Source organism: Macrotis lagotis, chromosome 1 (assembly GCF_037893015.1).
Source record: "Macrotis lagotis isolate mMagLag1 chromosome 1, bilby.v1.9.chrom.fasta, whole genome shotgun sequence".
NCBI lineage: Eukaryota > Metazoa > Chordata > Mammalia > Peramelemorphia > Peramelidae > Macrotis > Macrotis lagotis.
In genome coordinates this window covers 742,879,741-742,893,734 of record NC_133658.1, presented here as the reverse complement: position 1 = coordinate 742,893,734, position 13,994 = coordinate 742,879,741, and the positions used below count along the sequence as shown (strand labels likewise).

The following is a 13,994-nucleotide window of genomic DNA, read 5'->3' as shown; positions in this document are numbered from 1 at the left end:
AGAAACTCAAATAGGTGACTGGAAGAGGTCTGGATTAGTAAAATATGAGATAAATTGAATTTAGAAAAGAGAAATTTGGGAAAAGTTGATAAAAATCTTAAGGAAAATATAGACTAAGAAAAATAATCCAGACTCTGGTTTCTTGGTTAAAAGATCACAATCAAGAACAGTTGAGGACATCAAAAGCTTAGAAAGGTTAAAAGAAATCTAGGGAAGTGGAACCTAAACCGCTAAGATTCAAGAACGAAAATGAGAAAGTAATTGGAAAGATAAAGCAAGTGAAGTAAGAAAAGGCAAATGGAACATCTAGAGGTTAAAGTAAATTAATTGAGTTAAGTGGAGGGTAAGACAAATTGGTGAAACAGGATTACAAGGTTTGAAAGAACAGGTGAGTGAGGCTGTTGCTGTAGAGTTGTTATTGAGTCTAAAGTAAGGAAGTTACTGGGGTTGTTAAGCTATTAAGAGGTGATAATTAGTTATAAAAATTTTAACCAGGTGCTTAGAGATGACATGTAAATTACCTACAAGTAGTTCAAAAAAACAAGACTGAAAATTTCTAACATTGTGGAGAGTAAGAAAAATTATGCAATTATTGTGTCAAGTGTGTGGTGTTTACATTATCTGTGCTTTAAGTGTAGGCTGATCTCTCTACTGGAGGAAAAGATAGAGGGACTCAAAGAATGACTCTCCATGTTTCCAGTTATTAGGGAGAAGGGAAGTTTTCCTAAAGGAAATAGAATGGAGGTTTCAATGGAAAGAAAATAGGAAGAAAAGAAAAGGGAGATTTGACTTTATCCAGTGGATTAGAGGAAGAAGAAAAAAGAAGCAATATTTGGTGATTCAGGGATACTTGAGCAACTATTTGTTGACCTGTCCATAATAAAGAAATCTATTGACTTCTCAGGGCATGTATCCAAGATCTGATACAGCACCTTCCTAAGACTTATCAAAATAACTGACAATTACTCATTACTTCTTAGTCAAATGAGACACAAATGCCACTACCATAAGAGACCAAAACATGTATTTGCCAATGATTTGGGCAACAGCAGCAACAACAACAACAACAAAAATACAGGGAAACATTAGTTTTTATTCACTGTTTCCCATTTAAGAAAAGAGATATAAATTAGAAAAATTAATTTAAATGGGAAGATACTATCTCAGAATGGAAAATCAGCTTCTGAACCATGGTTTAAAAAGGGAGATGACAGATTCCTGGTCAAAGATACAGTATACCTAACAAAGACTGGTAAAAATATATGTGCTGAGTGTCTTCCAAATTTAATCAAAAGAGTTTTAAGTTGAAAAGAATAAGGGAAAGGAGAAGACTGCATGTGTTTGTGGGTGTATACATTTATACATACATATATGTTTATATAGCTATATCTATGCCTATAGTGTAGCCTTGCCTGAGGTATATATAGATATAGATATATGCCTCAAGCAAGGCTACATAGTAGGAAGAATAGTAGTAAATACTCCCAGAAGTTCCAGTGAGACAGAATCTAAGAATGGAGGCAGTGGAAAACTCATGGCCTCAAATATTTTTATACAGGTAACCAAAGTTAAGGCAACAAACAAGATATAATAGAGGTCAATGCAAATTTGACCTCATAATAATTACTAAGACTTGGAAAGGTGAAACCCATTCAAAAAGGTAGCTGGTGAACATCTAGAAAGTAATTACTAAGCTCCAACATGATTTCAATAGGAACAGGTCATTCCAGATTAACCTCATTTCCTTTTTTGGCAGTATCACTAAACCAGTAAATGAGGGGAATGTTGTGAATCTAGTCTACCTGGATTTTAGCACAGCTTTTGATAAAGTGTCTCACACAATTATTGTAGAGAAGAAGGAAAGATATGGATTAAACAATAATACTAGCAGAAGAATTTCAAACTGGGTAGATGATGGGACTCAAAGAGTAACTTGATGATGGTGGTTCAAAGTCAGTATAGCAGGAGACTTCCAATGAATTTTCATGGGATTCTATCCTCTATTGTGCCTGAGATAAAGGTCTAAGGGACATAGTTAAGAAATTTGTCAATGACACAAGGCTGAATAGAATTATTAATACAGTGGATCCAAAAGGTCTCTCACTGGTTTAAGAATTGGTCTGAATCTAACCAAATGAAATTCAATAGAAATAAATGTAAAGTCTGACACTTGGATACAAAAATCCCTTCTCAAGTAAAAAATGGGGAGTTATGGATAGTCAGCAGCTATTCTGAAAATGATCTCTGAATTTCAGTGGCTAGATGCTGTTTGTTTCTTTTCTCTTTCTTTAGATTCCTTGAAAGTAGGAACTGTTTTTTTGCTTCCCCCAGTTTCCCTAAGTAGTTCCTATAAGTTTAAAGGTCCTTTAAAAATGTTAATTTACTTACAGACAACTCTGTATGTCCAAGGTGGAGAGACAACCAATAAAAACCAATTTGATCTCAAGCTTCATTAAAAGATGTAGAACTTCTAGGAGTGGAAGTTTATAATACTTTTCCTTCACCACACCATCAATAGTTCTTGTGATAGTTCTGGGTGCCTTAGTTTAAATTTTGATAAATCAGCCAATCAAGCCATTGTGTTATTAGAACTACAGAGAGTAAAAAAAACTCCTTATCCACAAGATCATACTCCAATAGTAAACTCCAGATACAAGCAATTTTGTACAAATAAGACAGTTTATATATATATATATATATATATATATATATATATATATATATGCATGTGTGTGTTATAATACATATTTAGATATATAGAAAAATATTTACAAATATGATCATCAACAGAAAGAAGGAACTAGAATTAAGGAGGAATGGGAAAGATTTCTCATAGAAGGTGAACTTTTAGCTGAGATTTGAAGTCAAAGATACCACAAGACAGGAATGAGAAGGGAGAGATTTCCAGGCACAGGGGCAGCCAGTGAAAATGCTACAGATGGAGTGATTTATAGGAGAAAGAGCAAAGAGGCCAGTGCTATTGGTTCCCACAGTATGTGAAAGGGAGTAAGTTGTAAGAAGACTGGAAAAGGAGGATTCAGCCTGGTTGTGTGAATGGTTTTTGATGTCAAACAGAGGATTTTATATTTAATCCTGAAGATGACAGGAACCACAGTATTGTTTCAAATATAAAACTACAGTCAGATTAACAGAAGACTTAGCAGCTTCTACATTAAAAGATTGGAGGGCTTGGAATATGACATTCTAGAGGGCAAAGGATCTAAGATTACAACTGTCCTCAGTAACAAGAACATATTAGCTGATGTCTTGAGATTCCTGAGATTCTGTGATTCTTTTGCAAAGAAATGCATGTCCAGTGCATGTATAGGGTACAACTTTATCAAACAGAACTCAACTTACTTCACCCCTTGGCAACTTTCACCAGCCAGGTGTATCAGTGATTCTTCTTGGCAGGCTCATCATTTCCCAGTTACTCGTGATGACATTCTATTGGAATGCATATTCATTGCATCTGTCTTAACACTCAAGCTTGCTGGGATAAAATATCAGATACTGAGGCCTCCCAGGCAAGAAAAACCATTTATAAGTAAATACCTTCTGCCTTATTACATTAATGAACTGCATTCAGCAAACATTCTTCCCCTGCCCCAAAATACTTCCTTTGTTCAGCCCCAAATATACTATAGTGTTGCAAATATAGAAAACCCAAAATATAGGCTACATACAAAATGATATCACTTTGAAGATGAAAAATATAGTGTATGTGCATAAACACACACATATCCACATACTCACAAATTTGATTCTAGGTTACTCTCAAATTATATGTTAAACAGATTTAGAAGGAAATGTATGATATATTTTCGGATCCAATGAGTAAATTTTAACCAAGTAGAACTCAAAAGTTAGACCAGTACTATACCAGTACTAACACCATGATGCACTGGAAGGAGAAATGGATTTGGACTCAAGATACAAGTTCAAATCCCAACTCTGCCACTTATTTCCTACCTGTGTAACTTTGAGAACATCACTCTTTACTTTTAAGAGATGTACCCAAGGTCACTCACATGGATAGTTAGCCTTTCTGGGCCTCCTCCTTATTTATAAAATGAAGAGATTTCTACTGATTATTTTATCTTCTATAAAATAAGGGGACTGGATTAATCAATGTCTAAGGTCTCTAACATTTCTAGAGCTAAGATCTTAAGATCCATGATTACTCCCAAGAAAATTGTATCTTCCATCACCAATTCAAATGCCCAAAGACCAAAAGTCACCTTTTGGTGGCACTAAATTCATAATATAAAGTCAGTCTAGTTCCTGAGGCCCCAATTGCTAGGTATTCACTGAACTAGAGTTTCAGGCAAACATCTTCATTTTAACTCTCCTGTGCTTGTTCTGTGAACACTTATACCAATTCTGTCCCACAACAATCTGACTCATGATTCCTCAACTCAACCTGTGATCTACTTAATTCTGGAGTTCAATATGTATATGCTAATGTTCCTTTGAACACTTGATCTCCCAGTTTATCAGCTTCTTCGGTCCACACTATCATCTACATCTATATTTCAACTCACACTTATGGGAATAGTGTCTTAGATCTCATCATCACTATGCTCTGATCAATAGCTCGCCTCTGATCACAATCTCCAGGATTCTATAGGGCAAAACTCCAGTCATCTGAAACTAACCCAGTTTTGTGGCTGGCCAATTTTCATCTCCTATTCCCTACATTCCTGTGATTCTGCATTAGCATTTCCTAAGGCAAAATAAACAAACTAAAAAAACCCTCCCCCTTCTACCTTTCCTCACCATCTAACTCAGTCATAATCTTTCTTCAAATCCCATCCCCTTTCAGTCTCCTGTAGAACTCCTTTTTAATATTAATAAAATCTTCTCCATCAGAGATTTCTCCTTTTCACAGAAATTTTCTTGAGTTCATGGAAGCCTTTTTTGCTATTTTTTTCAGTTATGTTTAATTCTTTGTGGTTCTATTTGGGGTTTTCTTGGTAAAGATACTGGAGTGATTTGGCATTTCTTTCTCCAGTTCATTTTACAGATGAGGAAACTGAGGCAAATTGCATTAAGTGATTTGCCCAAGGTCACACAGTTTGTAAGTGTCTGAGGCCACATTTGAACTCATGAAGATGAGCCTTCCTGATTCCAGGCCTGATACTCTATGGGATTGGGGATTTCTACAGATTTTTTTCCTACCAGTCCTACCACATTCACATTCATATATATACACACACACACATACACATGGAAAGGGAAGGAGCCATAGGTTTTGCTTCTCACTGCTATTTCCAGATGCTCTTTCACTCAGTAGCTTCCCCTCATTGAAGCAGCTAGATGGTGCAATGAGTAGAGCACCAACCCTGAACTCGGGGGTTCAAGCCAGCCTCAGATACATTAATTGTGTGTCCTTGGGCAAGTCACTTAACCCTAATTGTCTCACATTCAGGGCCATCTCCAGTCATTCTGATTCCTATCTGGCTAGATCCAGTTCTAGAGGTTCCAGAGGGTACCGTGAGGCTGGTGACTTAGCACAGCACTCCCCTCACTCAAATCCAATTCATGTGCTTGTTATGGCTTCACTTCCCTTATGGTCTTATTCAAGAATGAAGGAGATAGGGGTGGCTAGGTGGCTAGGCCCTGGAATCAGGAGGATCTGAGTTCAAATTTGACCTTGGACACTTAATAATTATCTAGCTGGCCTTGGGCAAGCCACTTAACCCCATTGCCTTGCAAAAAAAAAAAACCTAAAAAAAAAGAATGAAAGAAATACATCATCATGCCCTCATTTTAGGTTCATTCCATCTGTGTACTGTCCAGTACAGGTCATAATTACTGTAATCTATCTCCCCCTTGCTCTAGGAGTCTAATTCTTGGCTAAATTTTCTCTTTGGGCTCCCTCCTCTCAAGTCTTTTCTCCACCAATGTCCAGCAGCCTTCTCACCTGGAAGATCATTTTACACTTGAAATGCCTTTTTTCTGATTGATTGTTCCTCCCAGAAGCTCCAATTTAAGGGAAGTTCACTGGCCAGCCACATTCTCTTCTTCATTCCTCTCTGAACTTTCTCAGAATTTCTTTTCTCTACCATTTTTCTTACCTTCTCTCTCAAGCTTCTTGCTTTTCAACTTCCTTGTATATGTTGTCTTCCCTTTAGAATATAAACTCCTTGAGGATTAATATTTTTCTGGATTTCCAGTGCTGAGAAAAGTGTCTGGCACAAATAATGTTTGTTGAGTTGACTGTTAACTTGGCTCAAAACTTCTCTATTCAAACCCCTGGCCTTCTGCTTAGGGCCTTCAATAGATAATGTTGGTGCTGTTTTGAAGACCTAGGTCTCCACATTCATCACCTTCTTCAGTTCCCATGACCTATATGTTCACTTTGTCTAATATTAATTGGAATGGTATTTCATTATCACTTTGCAAATTTCAAGATATAGAATTCTAAAACTCCCCTTTCTAATCATTATCTCCTATTCTTCCATCTCTATTTCTGCCTCATTCCTCCTAAATCAATACTTTGTCCTCAGACAACCTCCAGTCCCTATATTGTTTCCCATTTTCCAAGCCCATCCCCCAACTTCATTTTGCTCCCTTTATAACTTTGACCTTCATTAACATGTAGATTGTCTCATACCCTTGAATTTCTCACTTCCCTTAATGAACTCTAATGTTCTAACCAAACCACACTATTTCCCAAACTCAATGTTCCTTCTTTCTCCTCTGTGCATTCATGTAGGCCATTTTCCATTCTAGCAATGTTCATGTTATTCATTGTTACCTCTCAGAATCCTTATCTTCCTTCAAGGAAAATTATGGTGGAAAGGAAAAACTTTGGATTGCAAAGATACCTGGAACTGACCACTGTGTCTCAAGGATATCAGTTATGTAGCAGTCCTAAAGATGGATATGACTGCCAAACAAGGAGTAGCAAAATCCTAACATCTCAGAGTTGAAAGATCCTCACAAGCCACCACTTGTTCAGAATTAAATAGCCTTTGTTACATCATTCATTCATCTATTTTCTTTTACTCATCTAATTCCAAGAACTTGGTTCTCAGAATCCCAAAATTAGAGGGGTAGAATAAACCTCAAATCTCATCTAGTCCAAGCTAGCCTTGTCCAAGAATTTTTCCTATGTCATTCACAACAGCTTTTACCTGAAATCCTCTTTTGAGGGGAACTCCCTCTTTCTCAAGGGTGGCTATTTCATTTTCAGATAGTTTGAATTATTAGAAAGTTTTTCCTTTTATTAGGCTGAAATTTAGATCCTTGCATCTTCTACATTATTTCTGCCCTCTGGTGCTAAGCAGAACCAGTTGAATCTCTTAGACACATGAAAAATGGTTATAACTTCCATAAGTCATCTCTTCTTTAGGCTCAACATCCATAGTCTATTGAACCAATAATCACAGGTCATGCTCTCAAAACCTTCTGCCATTCTGTCCCTCTTCCTCTGAATGCTCTCCAACTAACCTGGTAACCTTCCCAAGAAAAGATAACATAGAGAAATTTCTGTGTAAATAATTTGCACTAGATGGAGAATCATGGAATCTCAGACTTGGAAAGGATTTCAAAAGCTATTTATTCTAACTCATCCATGAACAAGAGTTTGATCTATAATGAACCTGACAAGTGGACATTTAGCCTTTAGTTGAACACAGTAGTTCATAGGGCAGCTCATTCCACTTTTGAACAGTTCTAATTGTGAGTGTGGGGTCAACTAGGAGAAGCATTAGATAGAGTGTCAATCCAAAAGGTAGGAAGATTCTTCTTCCCAAGTTCAAATCTGACTTAAGACACTTAGGAGCTATATTGACTCTGGGCAAGTCACTTAATCCTATTTGTCTCTGGTTCCTCTTATGTAAAATAAGCTAGAGAAGAAAATGACAAACCATCCTAGTGTCTTTACCAAGAAAATCCCAAATGGGGTCTTGAAGACATGATTAAAATGACTAAACAACTATTGGGGAATTTTTCCTCACATTAAACCTCAATTTACTGCCCTACAGTTTCTGTCAATTGCTCTTACTACTGCTCTCTAACACCAGGTAAGACAAGACTCAAACTTTTCCCCCATATGGATACTTGAAAAAAAATCCTATTCTACAAGTAATACCTGAGCAGGCATCCCACAATATGATATTCCCAACAAATAATCAGTAAGACTCTACTTAATACTCTGTTCTCAGGAAATTTATTACCTCTTGTTGCAACCCATTACAGTTTTTGGAAAATTATTAAAGGGCAACTGGGTGACTGAGTGGAAATACATTGGACCTGGAGGAAGATCTGAGTTCAAATTTAGTCTCAGTTCCTTATGGTTGTGTGTCCCTGGGCAGGTCATTTAAGATAATTTGCCTTATTTTTTTAAATGTAAAATGAGTTGGAGAAGAAAATGACCACAGGAAAATCTCTAATTGAGATCACTGAAGAAATACTGAACTAAAATGAACCACAACAACTAATACTTAGGAAAGTTTCCCTTACATCCAACAGATACTGTATTTCCGCATGTATAAGACACACCCCTTTTTGAAAAATTTGGGGTCTAAAAGCTTGAAGTGTCTTATAAAGTAGTTGTATATTTTTACTTGCATTTCCCACTTTTTCAAGCTTGTTATCTTTGCGCTCATTGTTTCATATTTGTTACCAGAAGATTAGGTTATGTTTTGCCACTTTCTGCCCAGCAATGGCTCAGAAAAGATTTTTGTCCAGTGCTGAATTCAAGTTCAAAGTGATCCAGTTTGCAAAAGTAAAAGGAAATCCTGCTGCTGAACATCAGTTTGATCCTCCTCCAACTAAGAAAACAACCCAAGACTGGCTATGGGAAGAAGAAACCTACTGAAAAGGCCCTGGAAGAAGAAGGCTAGATGGATTGAAGAACAAAGGGCCACTGGAATTCTTGTGTCCACAAAGATGGTTCAGCAGGAGGCCAGAAGAATTGCTGATGAAAAAGAAGTGACTGATTTCAAAGAAGAACACAATTGGTGCTTCAGGTTTATAAAACTGAATGGACTAACACGTGTTCATGCCCCAGACTTGTCCAAATGATGCCTGAAAGCTATGAGAAAAAAAGTCCTTGAATTTCATGATGACTAAAACTTGAGTTCAATAACTTTAAATACCTTTTTTTTATTCAAATGTCAGGCCCCCAAATTAAGGTTCATCTTATATATGGGAGCATCTTATGAATAGGGAAATACAGTAGCTATCTCTTTGTAACACCCCACTCATGCCCTCTGGGGTTAGGCAGAGTAAATCTGACTTTAAGTAATTGTTTTGGAGTAACAAGAAAGCTAGGTGACACAGTAGATAGAATTCTTGGCCTGGAGTCAGGAAGACTCTTCTCCAGTTCAATCCAATCCCTGCTTCAGACAATTATTAGTAAGTCTCTTAATGCTGTTTGCTTTAGTTTTCTCAAAAAGTAAAATGAGTTTCAGAAGGAAAGGACAAGTCATTCCAGGAAATTTGCCAAGAAAATTCCAAAAGGGATCAAAAGTGTCAGACAGGACTGAAAAAAAAAAATGACTAATTTGGGAAAACAAAAGAAAGAAACCTTGCTCCAATCCTCTCCCTCCCCCTCTCATTTTCCTGGTACCTCCAGGGCTTTCATGAGAAAAGGAATTCTGCCCTGAAATCCTCTATCCAGGCTATGCCTTATAAAGAGCTTAACTATAAGATATATGAGTTTGCAGGGGAGGGTTGATGTGAAGTGCTTGCATCTTTTTCCTTTACTGTGACCAGGGAGTCACTCTATCCCCAGGCTGTTAGCCTCTCGTGGCTCTGTGCTCTAAAAGACTGTGGTCAGGGAACAAGACAGAGAGAGAGAGATCTCTAATTCATGGTTTAGTGGCTCTAGAAATCCTGGAGGTTCAGCAGATAATTGAGTATATCGGTGTTGGGAGGTATCTGTCCTTAATTCCTCTGTTCCTAATTCCTTCTCTCTGGATACTCACTTTTCTTCAATACAATTCTTTCTGGTTGAATTGATTGTGTGGGAGTTTTGAATGAGAAGGTCTCAGTCCTAATTTTACTTCTTTAAACTGTGTGAATGTGGACAACTCAAACTTCTTGGGACTCAATTTCTTCATCTGCTAAATGAAAAACGTTGGTCTAGATGATCTTATAAACTCACAGTTATAAATTTATGATTCAATCAATGATCTGATATGATATTTTAAATTTGGAGTTACTATTTTTGATTTAAAAATTGTTCTCTGAATTTCTAGTTGAGATTTGTAAGGTTGGAATGTTGACTTCTGCCCTCCACAAGGTCTCTCTGGCACAGTGGATAGAGCACTAGCCTTGGAGTCAGGAGGATGGGAGTTCAAATCCAGCCTCAGACACTTGCCATTTACTATGTGACCTTGGGCAAGTCACTTAACCTTTATTGCCTTACATTCAGAGCCATCTCCAGTCATCCTGATTCATATCTGGCTATTGGATACATATGGTTCTGGAGGAGAAAGTAAGACTGGTTACTTAATATAGCACCCCCTCATTCAAATCCAATTCATGTGCTTGTCATACCATCACCTTCCTGATGTGGTCTTCTTGAAAATGAATTTTCTTTGAAAATGAAGGACAAACATACTACTGTTATAAATCTGATGACAGGCTCTGGCTGTGTGAAATAGCTTAGTCCCCCTTTAATTGCATCTGCAAGTTTTACTTTCAAGTTGTGTAAACACTTAGAGTGAAAGACCATCCTAAGAAGTCAGGAAACTGCTCTGGTTATCCAGATAAGAGTCTGAATATATTCTAATACTTGTAACAGTTTGGAAAGGGAGAAGCTCCAATGTTTTATATGTCCGTGTCTTATCTAATAACAACATAAAATAGCAAGTCAAAAGAGAAGACAGTAGTTCTGTTGCTAATCAGATTTTTAACAGTTCTGACATGGAACAGATCTTATAGATGGGTTAGAAAATCAAAAATAATAAATGACACTTTTAGGTATAAATGTATAATCTGATTGGTTGGCAGCTAAAATTTTATGGCTCTTCTATAAATATTGATTATTCATTTAATTCTGAGACTGGATTTGAACTTAGGTCCTCCTGACTCCAGGGCCAGTGCTCTATCCACTGTGCCACCTAGCTGCCCCCCCATTTCTTATATAACAATAGTATTCCATTACATTCATATAGTACAACTTGTTCAGCTGTTCCCCAACTGATGGACATCCCCTCACTTTCCAGTTTTTTTTTACCACTACTAAAAGAGTTGATAGAAATACTACAGAACTAGTAGTGGATAGATGAATCAAAAGGTATGTCCAATTTTAATAGCACTTTGTGTATAGTTTCAAATTGCTCTCCAGAATATTGAATCAATTCACATCTCTACCAAAAATGCAATAATGTTCCAATTTTCCCACATCTTCTACAACATTTATCATTTTCCTTTTCTGTCATATTAGCACTAGGTGTCACAGTGGATAGAGCACTGGTCTTGAAGTCAGGAGGACAGGAGTTCAAATTCAACTTCAGACACTGGACATTTACTAGCTGGGAGACCTTAGGCAAGTCACTTAATTCTGACTGTATCCAGGGCCATCTCCAGTTGTCCTGATTCATATCTGATTACTGGCCCAGATGGTTATGGAGGAGAAAGTGAGGCTGGTCACTTAGCACAGCACCCCCTCACAAAAATCCAATTCATGAGCTTGTCATGACATCACCTCCCTGATGACATGGTCCTCTTCGAAAATGAAGGATGATAAACATGTTAACCAATCTGATAGATGTGAGGTAGAACCTCAGAGTTGTTGTGATTTTCATTTCTCTAATCAATAGTGATTTAGAGTATTTTTATATGACTATAAATAACTTTAATTTCTTTATCTGAAAACTACCTGGTTTTTTTTTTTTACCATTTATCAACTGGGAGATCACTTGTATTCTTATAGTTCTTTATATATTTGAGAAATGAGATTTTTATCAGAAACACCAACTATAAAAATTGTTTCTCAGCTTTCTGTTTTCTTCTGATTTTGCACTGATTTGGTTTATGAAAAAACTTTTTAATTTAATGTAATCAAAATTATCCATTTTATATTTCATAATATTCTCTATCTCTTATTTGGTCATAAATTCTAATTATCTCTATAGATTAGACAGGTAAACTATTCTTTGCTTTCTTAATTTGTTCATGGTATTATCCATTATGTCTAAATCATGTACCCATTTTGACCTTATCTTGGGGTGTGAGATGTTGGTCTATGCAATTTTCCCAACAGTTTTGTCAAATAGTGAGTTCTTATCCCAGACACTAGAGTCTTTAGGATTATCAAAAAGTAGTTTACTATACTCATTTATTACCATGTCTTGTGATCCTAATCTATTCCACTAATCTACCATTCTGTTTCTTAGTCAGTACTAGATTGTTTTGATAATTGCCCTTTTATAATATTGTTTTAAATCTAGTATAGTTAGATCACTTGCCTTTGCATTTTTTTTATTAATTCCCTTGATATTCTTGACTTTTTCTTATTCCAGATATATTTCATTATTAGTTTTTCTAGCTCAACAAAATAATTTTCTGGTAGTTTGATTAGTGTGGCACTGAAAGTAGATTAATTTAGGTAAAATTGTCATTTTTATATTACCTTGGCCTACCCATGAGCAACTGATATTTTTTCAATTATGTAGATATGACTATGAATGAAAAGTATTTTGTAATTGTGTTCAAGTAGTTCTTGGGTTTGCCTTGGTAGGTAGACTCCCAAATATTTTATATTGTTTATAGTTATTTTAAATGGAATTTCGCCTTCTATCTCTTCCTGCTAGGTTTTGTTGGTAATATATAGAAATGCTTTTGATTTATGTGGGTGTATTTTCTATACTGCACAGTTTCTGAAGTTGTTGTTTCAAGTAGTTTTTTAATTGGCTCTCTAATTATATCCTCATTTCACCTGCAAAGAGTGATGTTTTGTTTCTTCAATGACTATTCCAATTCCTTTAATTTCTTTTCCTTTTCTCTTTGCTAAAGCTAACATTTCTAGTACTACATGACATAATGGGGATAATGGGCATCTATGTTTCACCCTTGTTCTTATTAGGGAAGTTTTCAGCTTATCCCCATTACATAAAATACTTGCTAATGTTCTTAGATAAATAGTATTTATCATTTTAAGAAAAATTCCATTTATTCCTATGTTCTCTGGTGTTTTTAATAGGAATGGATGCTATATTTTTCAAAAATTTTTCTGCATCTATCAAGATAATCATATGATTTGTCAGTTTGAAATCAGTTTCTCTGTTTTTGCTCTTCCTAGTTTAGGTATCAGCACTATATTTGTATCATAAAAGGAATTTGGTAGGATTCCACCTTTCCTAGGAGATTCATTGATGGCTTGTTTAATTTCTTTTTCTAAAGTGAGGTTATTTATGTCTTTTATTTCCTCTTCTGTTAATCTGGCCAATTTATATTTTTGAAAATATTCATCCATTTCACTTAGATTGTCAGATTTATTGTCATACAGTTAAGCAAAATATCTCCTAATTACTGTTTCCATTTCTTCTTCAATGTGGGAAATTCATCCTTTTTCATTTTTAATATTGATAAATTGATTTTCTATTTTTCAAAATATATTCTATTGTTTTTTCATAAAACCAGGTCTTTGTTTTATTTATTCATTAGGGTTTTTTTTTTACTTTCAATTTAATCTTTCCTTTGATTTTTCAAAATTCCTAATCTGGTATTTAATTGGGATTTTAAATTTATTCTTTTTCTAGCTTTTTTTAGTTGTTTGTCTAATTCATTGATTTGTTCTTTCTCTATTTTATTCATGTAAGCATTTAGAGATATAAAATTTCATCTATTAACTGCTTTGACTGCATCACATAAATTTTGGTATGTTGTCTCATTATTGTCATTCTCTTTGATGGAATTACTGATTATTTCTATGATTTATTGCATAACCTACTCATAGATTATTTAGTTTTCAATTAGTTTTTAGTCTATCTTTCCATGACTTTATTACACATAATTTTTATTGCTTTATG

At 35.6% G+C, this 13,994-nt stretch overlaps 1 protein-coding gene and 1 long non-coding RNA gene across 2 annotated transcripts in view; one reads left to right on the top strand and one right to left on the bottom strand.

Annotated features, from left to right (window-relative positions):
• Nucleotides 1-13,994, bottom strand: part of LOC141508025 (uncharacterized) — a 74,544-nt gene that overhangs the window by 22,276 nt on the left and 38,274 nt on the right. The window lies entirely within an intron of this gene.
• LOC141508023 (uncharacterized) overlaps nt 1-13,994 on the top strand; it is a 51,102-nt gene that overhangs the window by 784 nt on the left and 36,324 nt on the right. The gene's annotated exons all lie outside the window — the stretch shown is intronic.